Source organism: Odontesthes bonariensis, chromosome 5, assembly GCF_027942865.1.
Source record: "Odontesthes bonariensis isolate fOdoBon6 chromosome 5, fOdoBon6.hap1, whole genome shotgun sequence".
In the NCBI taxonomy this organism is placed as follows: Eukaryota; Metazoa; Chordata; class Actinopteri; order Atheriniformes; family Atherinopsidae; genus Odontesthes; species Odontesthes bonariensis.
In genome coordinates, this window is record NC_134510.1 from 11,992,229 (window position 1) to 12,002,784 (window position 10,556).

Here is a 10,556-nt window from a genome sequence, read left to right on the forward strand (position 1 = left end):
CAAGGAGTAAACTTGAGTTGCCTTGCCAGTGAAAATGGTCCTCTAGGAGAAATCTGCAATGTCAGAAGTGGGATTTGAACCCACGCCTCCAGGGGAGACTGCGACCTGAACGCAGCGCCTTAGACCGCTCGGCCATCCTGACTACTAAAAGGAATATTTGACGACACTGTCGGCGGGCCCAGGCATCATTCCAGCGAATATGTGGGTCTGCGTTGTCTTCGTGTTGAAGGGGAATATTGACGAGGCATGCAGCTTCATGGAAGACTCTCCTTCTGAGTGATGGGACTGTGATAGCAATTTTCCTGCACCTTGAAACGGGACACCAAAATCTTATTTCACTCCTTGCCGATAGTTGTCTTTTCATCTGACGACTGTGTCAGTCACACAGAAATTCCTCGTTAGTATAATGGACAGTATCTTCGCCTGTCACGCGGAAGATCGGGGTTCGATTCCCCGACGGGGAGAGCTAGGTCTTTTATCAGCTGCCTGCCACCAAGTGATGATTGCTTTGATACTCTCACCCATCTTCGGCCTAAATGTCAATAGCCCCCTTCAAATAGCCTAACATGAGGCCAGGTTGCTTCGGTCAAAAGCCCTTTTTCGTTTACTATGGTGTTAAGTGCAAACCAAGACCTTATAATCAACAATGTTCTTTTTGCTAATGATTCTGTCCTGCCCAAAGCACTGTAGAAGGTTGTGACAACACAGCTTGTTGAGCTGTGGTCAGAAGATTCTCATGCAACAAGTGTCTTGGCTGTTGTTTAACAGGGCTCCGGAGGCAAACAAATAGTAGGCATAGCATTTGGAAGCAAGAACTCTTCGGAGGTAAAGCGTTCACAATAATCTTTAAACTAGATGATGCAGTGGCAGAATAGCAATACGACATGGTATTGCTAAGCAAGGAGTAAACTTGAGTTGCCTTGCCAGTGAAAATGGTCCTCTAGGAGAACTCTGCAATGTCAGAAGTGGGATTTGAACCCACGCCTCCAGGGGAGACTGCGACCTGAACACAGCGCCTTAGACCGCTCGGCCATCCTGACTACTAAAAGGAATATTTGACGACACTGTCGGCGGGCCCAGGCATCATTCCAGCGAATATGTGGGTCTGCGTTGTCTTCGTGTTGAAGGGGAATATTGACGAGGCATGCAGCTTCATGGAAGACTCTCCTTCTGAGTGATGGGACTGTGATAGCAATTTTCCTGCACCTTGAAACGGGACACCAAAATCTTATTTCACTCCTTGCCTATAGTTGTCTTTTCATCTGACGACTGTGTCAGTCACACAGAAATTCCTCGTTAGTATAATGGACAGTAATTCCGCCTGTCACGCGGAAGATCGGGGTTCGATTCCCCGACGGGGAGATCTAGGTCTTTTATCAGCTGCCTGCCACCAAGTGATGATTGCTTTCATACTCTCACCCATCTTCGGCCTAAATGTCAATAGCCCCCTTAAAATAGCCTAACATGATGCCAGAGGTCCGTTTCACGTAGCAGGTTTAGTGAAAACTCTGAGTAGATTAACCCTGAAATGAGTGAAACCCTGAGTTTTCCGTTTCACAAAGGGAGGTAACTCAACCCCGAGAAAGAGGGGTAACTCTAGCCTGTTTCACAAAGAGAGGTAACTTAAACTCACGGTCAGTTACCGGAGTAACAGACTCTCTGAACCTAACCTGGTCGGGACCAGGTTTTATTCAAGAAACCTTGAGTTTCTTTCTGTCTCCGCCCTCTTTCAGCCACACACGCCATTTGATTTCCTCATTCATTCAGTCAGCAGAGCGAGTTCTTCTACTTCTAGAAGTCATTAGGCACAGTAGGAGGCGACTTTTTTCACGAACATGTCCTTTTGACAACGACCCCGTGGATGAAGGTGCAGGATTATTGCGCAGAGAAATAAATATTCGTCGGAGATGGTTATCAGACCGCGCACAGATTTTTGCATTTAAAGACAATTATTTTTTTGAGCGGCACCATCAGAATGTGTTGGGACAAAAGAAAAAAAAGACATAAAAGACAAATAAATATTTGTAATAATAGGCTTAAAAAAGACATATATAGGCCTATTATATTTTATAAAGGCACTCGTGTCTTGGGGGTGGACTCCCTCCGGGGATTCCCTCAGCCACTGCCCTCCCGTTAGAGGTGGTCGTGCTGGGCACCACCCGTTTTACGGGCATCTGCCTTATTTCTGTTGGCTCAGTAGAAGTCTGTGTTAGTTTAAATAGGCTTAATTATTTAACAGAACACGATATAGATGATGACTCTAAATTGTCCTTCGGAGTGACTGTGAGTGTGCATGGTTGTTTGTCTCGTTTGTCTCTATGTGGCCCTGCGATGGACTGGCGGCCTGTCCAGAGTGTACCCCGCCTCTTGCCCATTGACCGCTGGGATAGGCTCCAGCCCCCCCGCGACCCGACTGACAGATTCAGCGGTATAGATAATGGATGGATGGATGATATAGATTAGAAGACATAGTTTATGTGTGTGAAAACAGCATTATGTTGGAAATAAAATAACTGCACAGTCAAATAGCCACTTAATATTTATTTTACAGTGTAAAACATGATCAAAATGAGGTATCTCCATGCCGAGGTCTCACCTGTTTGAACAATGTTTTATATTTCATCTTAAACTCCTGCCAAGAGCGCTTGTCCCCTGCGGGATTGCACCTAAATGAAACAAATGAATGGGCTACCATTCAAGCAGTTTCCCTGTAATATTATTGTGATTGCAAAGGACTACATTTAAACTTACACTTTTGCTGCTGCAAAGGTGTTGCACTTATTTCTAAAAACGTATTGAAACTCGCCGTATGAGCGCATTCAGATTTCCAATTCGAGGTTGGTTAAAAACGTAGCCCCTCCTCTTCCCTGTTGCCAAGGTGACTCGTCGAATCGGGGCTCCATTGATGCTGGCTTTTTAAAGTTGTGGTGCACGCGCTAAACTCAAGGTGAACTTACTCAGAGTTGATTAACCTCACTCAAATCAGCGTTTCTGGAACCAAAAACTCAGGGTTTTCTATCTCAGAGTAACTCAGAGATCAGGAATAGACTCAGAGTTGGTTGAACCTGTTACGTGAAACGGACCCAAGGTTTCTTCGGTCAAAAGCCCTTTCCCGTTTACTATGGTGTTAAGTGCAAACCAAGACCTTATAATCAACAATGTGCCTTTTGCTAATGATTCTGTCCTGCCCAAAGCACTGTAGAAGGTTGTGACAACACAGCTTGTTGAGCTGTGGTCAGAAGATTCTCATGCAACAAGTGTCTTGGCTGTTGTTTAACAGGGCTCCTGAAGCAAACAAATAGTAGGCATAGCATTTGGAAGCAAGAACTCTTCGGAGGTAAAGCGGCCACAATAATCTTTAAACTAGATGATGCAGTGGCAGAATAGCAATACGACATGGTATTGCTAAGCAAGGAGTAAACTTGGGTTGCCTTGCCAGTGAAAATAGTTCTCTAGGAGAAGTCTGCAATGTCAGAAGTGGGATTTGAACCCACGCCTCCAGGGGAGACTGCGACCTGAACACAGCCCCTTAGACCACTCGGCCATCCTGACTACTTAAAGGAATATTAGACGACACTGTCGGCGGGCTCAGAAATCATTCCAGTGGGGTGCCATGACCTAAACGTGTGGAAAGTTATAAATCATATCTGTCCATTTAGCCTTCTTACACTTGCTCTGACTTAAACTGCTACTGTGTCAATGCTAAATGATGAAAAGAAGTTCTAACTCAAAGGTCACAACAATAAGGATCAAAAGAAATGTGTGTCCCTGTATAGGTCGCTCACTGTGTCAGGAGAAACCGAGTCCTTTCAGGCACTAGATCTCAACGAAGAAAAGACTTGAGCCTGAAAAGTTGTCCACAAGACAAAATGTATAAAATATGAAGTATACTATTAATTTAAGATGGCTCTGTCAGAAGTCAGCCATGGTGCCTGAGAACTTTAAGCAATGGACCTGTATTTAATTTGGCCAAAGGTCATTTCTATCCGTGCCCTTGTTTTAGCATGTGCATGTGCATGCCCTTGTTCCTGGATCAGGATATGGTGTGAGGACGTACGGCCAGCATGCATAGCCTCTGTCCCCAAGCAGGACACCATTGAACTCTCCTGCAGAATAAGAGAAATGTTGGATGGATATACATGTGTTAAGACTTGGCAATTTGATGCAATATGTGCCTTATATGGCTATCTATAATAAAGTATGACGAGCACTTTAAATTCCTTAAGATGACCTCTACACCTGACCTCTCATTACATTACCAAAATTCTGCCTATGCTACACCTTACTTCAAAAGTACACTCCTTCAGGTAAGTAAAATTCTTGCACCTTGTGCAAACCTCTGTGCCAGGATGCTCGGAAGATCCTAGAATCATGAACTGATCCCGGCCATTTAGCCTCAATGTTGGAAATGAAATGACCTCCATCACAGATCATCTGTATGCTCGGAGGATAGGACTCAATGATGAGGTTTCACAGGGCATAAATGTAACATTGCTCAGCATTACTCAAAGGGGTTGATGTGGTGTTTTTCAAAATGAGAAATCCAGTTCAGAGTCTATGGACAATTATCTCCAAGTGTACCTGTACATTTAGCATATGGAAAAATGTTCGGTGTACATAGTCAGCCTCCACGGGTCCAGCAGGGGCCTGGACAATGTGACAATGTTTAAATCCAGACTGAAAGTTCTATTTAGATGTGCATATGACACCTGAAAGTATTTCATCTGCACTCTTCACTTTTAAATTAATTAATTAATGATATTTTTGTTTTTTGGAATGATTTAATTGCCGCCTTGTGATTTTATGTAGCTGTAAAGCATTTTGAATTGCCTTGTGTATGAATTATGCTCTACAAATTGCCTTGCCTTGGATGCGTACATGGGTACAGTGTAGTGCACCGATAACATTGGGGATGCCTGAGGGAGATGATGAACTTAATGCAAATACTTAATTCAGTAGGTTGTTTTACATTATCGGCTACTGTAAATGTGGAGCAGCAGCCTGAAAGGACAGAGGTCTCGCCCCCCGACATTCGCAATACTGACACTCTCCCTCTGTTCAAGTCTTAACTCAAAACCCATCCGTTTAACTTTGCTTACCTCCATTTATTGCTCCGTTCTGTGTATTTTTAATATGGTAAGATTTTTTAATTCCTGCGTTTTATCTAATATCTTGTTTGTACAGTCCTTGACTGTTTTGAAAGGAGCTTTCAATAATTTGTATCATTAACATTATTACCTGTCCCCCATTTTTCTGAGTCTGGTCCTACGTGGGTGTAGATCGGATGTTTGTTAGGTATTGATTAGTTTTAATGAATACCATGTTCTCTCTCATTTAATTTCATGTTCAATACGTGTGTATAGTTGCGTTTCTTTAGTTGCACTGGCACTGACTGATTGATTTTTCGAGACAGTGAAAGTGGTGATATGATAACCACAGTTTTTGTTTCGTTTTTTAGACAAGACATGAGTTGCGGGAGCGCAGAATTCTAGGTGAAATGTCCGTTCCAGCCGGTCGGACATTTTTTGAGTTGCAGCTAAGCTAAGCTTCAACTTTAGCCTGCCCGGTACCAGGCTATTTCAGCAGCATAAATTACCATGGTTACTCAGCTGGCGTTCAAATAAGCCACCTTTATGGAACGGAACTCTCGCTAAATTTAGCCAGAAGTAGCGAAATAAGCCAGGCTTTACGCGAAGCCAGCTCCTAGGAATACCCCCCAGGTGGCTAAAGGATCTCTGGAAAATGGCAACAACCCACTTCAATTGCAATTTAATGAGAAACAAGATGGTATGGTTCAATTCAATCTGTGCTCAGTCATAACATGTGGTTGAAAGAAAAAGGATATGAATTAGGATGAATAAAGAAATAAAATGAACCTATGTTTTTAATATCTGTATGGAAACATGTTATGGTATCATGTGATGTTAGAAACAGCTCTGATGTCATACTGTTGGTACCACATGAGGGGTTTCTAATTCAATTTGAACCGGAAAAAAAAAAAAATGCTTAATGCTGATCTTGAACTGTCTGTGGACGGCTCAGCATCACGAAACACAGCCACTGGTAAGAATTAAAAAACATTATTACTAACTAACAAGTGAGAATTAAGCAGATTATGCTGAAATTTTATTTTTAACGCTCTGACCTGAATTAAGAGAGGACAGACAATATTTATCCTAAACAGGTTAATCAGTTAGTCATTGGGAAGAAATGGCTTCTTTCTTGATGCTGTGCTGCTCCCAAAATGAGATCTAACCACAAACATTTCTGTCCTGCAGCAAAGAACAACACAGGAGGAGAAACTGCAGTGGAGCAGTTCGGCAATTAATGAACAATTAATTAACAATTAATCATGGTTTACTAAAACTTCTCAAATTTTCCCAAAAATTCTGTGTGTGCTTTTGTCTTCTTTTGTTTTCTTCTTTCTTTTGTTCTGTGTTGTGTTGTGTTGTCTTGTGTCTCTGTGTTGATGTGTTCTCTAAATGATTTGAATTTTTTCCACAACAGAATAAGTTGATGATACAGAATTTCTCACGAATGCTGGACAGCAACTTGGTGAGAATTCTCGTATTGTCCTAAAAACAAGGGTTATTATTAGATTCGGTTCTTTTAGTAGGAGGCTCAAGAACGGATTCAAGTGAAAATAAAGTGTTTATTGGTAGTCACACATCAAAGCATATCAGCGCTGGGCTCAGTGGAACAGAGCTCCCGCAGGAAGTCTGTCAGACTGGCCCTGATTTCCGGTTATCATCTGTACTTATTGCATAGGTTGGACTCACATTCGACCGAGTATGATTGGACATGAGTAGGTTCAACATGCTTCGTCATATTTTCTGGATCAGCCCAAAACAATGTGTGTGTGTGAATCTGCCCTTGCTTTCCCAGGCTTTCCTAATTGTTTTGTCTTTCTACTCCTGGATCACTTTAGGTCATATGGAAAAGTACTGAGCCCTATTTCATTCATAATGTCTAAGAACAAAGCCAATTTTAACAGTTATCCCAACTGGCCAGTTGTTTTGATTTGGTTTATGATTTCTTTGATTTCATTTTTCTTTTCTTTTGTTTTTGTTTTGGTTTGGGGTCCATATGAAAAAATAAATAAATGAATGATGAATTGGGCATTAGGATTGAACCTTTCAAAGAGACATGCCCTAAGTATAAAAATACAGTGCAAATGACATTTTGCACTACTGCGCAGTGCGATTTCTTGTCCTATTATTCCACAGATTCAGAACCACTACAGGACGTACGGCCGGAGGACTCATAAGCTTGAGTTCTGGGAGGCCTTGCCCATCATGCCAAGATGATAGTGGAAAAACCACACAACAAAATGATCCCAAAAGAAGATTAGCTAGGAAAAAGGGTGGTGAAGACCCTTTATGGAGGGACGTACTGGTAACCTCTCCTTCCAAGATTAGTTCCGGATCAGAATGCTGAACGGACGTTCAGCCAACAGGAGAACCAAGCACCAAGCAGTGACAGGATTGGACCAGAAGAGACCACACGACTCGTCACATGGTCATCAGAAAAAATATATGTATCATTTTTGTTCATTTAAAAGAAATGTTAATCATAATTTCTCAACAGGTTCATATACTCATGGTATCATGCCCTGGTTAAATTTGTATTTCTGTTTTCATTTTTAAATCATTTAGCGAATTCCTCTTAAATGTTGTTAATGAATCATTTTTAGTATGTCCATTGCCATTGGTGTGACTCAGCTGATCAGAGTGGGACCTTAGACATTGATTAATACTCCTGATATAGAAAGTTTAGCTAAAGCATTAGAATTATTTTTACTATTTCCACATGCCTGTGCAATGAAGACTTGCTTGCTGCTGTAATTGCAAAGAAGAACAGCTTACACATAAGCTTTCATAATGACACATGAAGTCACTTCAAAATGGAGATGGCAGAAATCTCCTATCTGATTGTGCTACATCTTGAAGGTAAGTGGCATCTTGCAGCTTGGGGGGACTGCTAAAAAACTTGCTGCTGCTAAAACAGATGTGACACAATACAGAAGATTACATTCCTACCTCAGTTATTTGACTGAATTGGTTGAAATGATAGAAATCACTTCAAAAGGAATTGTTAAAATTGGCTTTGTTCTTAGACATTATAAATGAAATAAGTCTCAGTACTTTTCCATCCAGGAATGGGAAGACAAAACAATTGGGAAAGCCTGGGAAAGCAAGGGCAGATTCACACACACACATTGGGCCTCATGCAAGAACCGTTCGTACGCACAGATTTGTTCTTAAACCGTGCGTACGAGTGATTTAAGAGAATTTGCGCATTCACCAATCTTTTCGTATTTTATGTTTTCTTTCAGGTACGAACAGAATTTACGTAACATAAATAAATATATACATTATACCCCATAATTATGCTGACATTATTCTGTTTGACTTAAAGGTTAATCTGACTCTGTATATAACACGAACCAGCGGCTGACTTGCTACTTTTGGATGCCTTAGTGCGTCAGGCTCTTGGAAGAGACCGTGTAGATATCCTGCGGAGACAGACGAATGGCTGACATCGCGATTAAGACTGCCAAGGACTGCGCTGCTGCAAATATGCAACTTGCTAGAGCCACAACTCCAGAGAGAAACACACTGATCTAACCCAATTCTACCACACGCCCAGGTCCTCACCACCCTTGGATTTTTGGCCACTGGAACCTGTCAGAGCGAGATTGGAGATAGATCGGGGGTGTCCCAGTCCTCTGTGAGTCGTGCGCTCCCCTTGGTCATCAAAACTCTCATCAGGTTATCACCCACGGTACATCAAATTCCCATACACCGCTGTCCAAGAAGTGCAAATTGAATGAGACTTTCATGTCGTGGTTGGACTGCCAATCATAATTGGAGCACGAGACACATATACGCATCAAAGCACCCGTGCCGTTGTGCAGCGCACTGAGCTGAAGGCCAGGTGAGTGCGTCTCGATACAGCGGGGGGCAAACTGCTCTATAGCCCAGAGAAGGCATGCCAGATTTGCGAAATATTTCCATGAATGTCTCCACCTGAACCAGCCCAGGCAGACCAGAAGGTGTGGTGCCAGAAGACCCCCCTCATGGACCACCCCATCACAGAGCCATCATTTTTTATTTTATTTCTTTTATTTAACCTTTCTTTAACCAGGAAATGGTCCCATTGAGTTACAATAACTCTTCTGCCAGGGAGTCCTGGCCAAGAAGGCGGCTTAAAAAAGTTACATTACAATAAAACACAAAAGACCAGACAAAACCACTACTACATCACATCTAAACAGAAGTAGACATATTAAAAACTGAGTATACACAGACACTAAAAATCATAATGAAGCAACAACAGATTGCACGGCTTTAGTTGCAGTCATCGAGCGCCTGCCCATGGCAAGACGTCTGTCACGATTTGATGAGAAGTGTGGACCCCGGAGCGGATACACAGAGACAGGTGAAGTAGATGGTATTCCAAAGTATATTTATTTTAGGATGACGTAATCCAATATTCCAAAATTCCAAAAACATGAAACAAGACGATAACTCTGAAAGACCAGGATAACGCAGCGAATGCAAAAACAATCTGGCAAAGAAAAGGGGAAGCAACCAAATATTTATAGAAGGAAGAATAATTAACAAACAATAGAAAACTGGTGTGTCATGGCAGCATGGCATCCCCTCCTGCTGGTGGAAGGAAAAACCAGGAAAAGAAAAGAAACACTTAAAGCGACATAATGTAACTTCTCAAAAAGCCCACTCTGGAGCTCCCCCTACAGGCTTGGAGGTAATGTACGGTTACACTGTCGTAAATACAACACCCTTTCACTTTCACTTTTCACGTTTGTTGACGAACCGGCGAGGAGTCAGAAGGTGCAAGCTATGTCGACCGAGAAGGTAAGAGTAATCAAATGTACCTGGGAGCTGAGAGGGGTCTATTTGTTTTTGCGGTAGGTGTGCCAGAAAGCAAGTCGAAGTACTTCCGCTCAGCTCCCGGGCCGCTACCGGGCCGGTCCAGCAAAGTTACATAGCGCAGTTTTTCCAACTCAGACCCCCGAAGGGCATAGGAGACAGGCCAATCGTAATATTAAAACTCATTCTAGCCGCACAACTTTTTTCAAGCTGTTATTTTAAGGTAGAAATGTTACATATTTGGCCCTGGAGTTGCAGCAGTGGCTGTGACAACGTCTTTTTTTAAAAGCTATTTTCATATTAAACCATTTCTTTTTTTTATTATTTCGGTGACAACTACAGGTGACACGAAATTAACAGCACTCCTAATTGCTTCCCATTTCTTTGCTTTAGCAGGTCCCGTAATTCCACTGCTGACACTGCTAAAAATGACAGATTTTCCTTTTTGGATCTCTGAAAGCAGAACTTCAATCTCAGAGCCCCTAAAGTTGTTCTTTTTGCGCCTTGATGCCATTCTCATGACTCAACACTCAACACTTCCTGGCACAGGAGCGAGGAAGCGCAGCCTATTATGGTATAATCTTGGGCGTGGAGTATGCAAATCTACTATCCTCGTGCACGTGGATAGTAGATACGCACGAGGATAGTAGATACGCACGA

At 42.3% G+C, this 10,556-nt stretch overlaps 2 non-coding genes across 2 annotated transcripts; both read right to left on the bottom strand.

The window, feature by feature from the left end:
- Window positions 1-59: 59 nt before the first annotated feature.
- On the bottom strand, window positions 60-142 carry trnal-cag (transfer RNA leucine (anticodon CAG)). The gene has a single exon. It is a non-coding gene; the product is annotated as a tRNA-Leu (tRNA).
- An 815-nt stretch (window positions 143-957) lies between these two features.
- Window positions 958-1,040, bottom strand: trnal-cag (transfer RNA leucine (anticodon CAG)). The gene has a single exon. It is a non-coding gene; the product is annotated as a tRNA-Leu (tRNA).
- Between the last annotated feature and the right edge of the window lie 9,516 nt (window positions 1,041-10,556).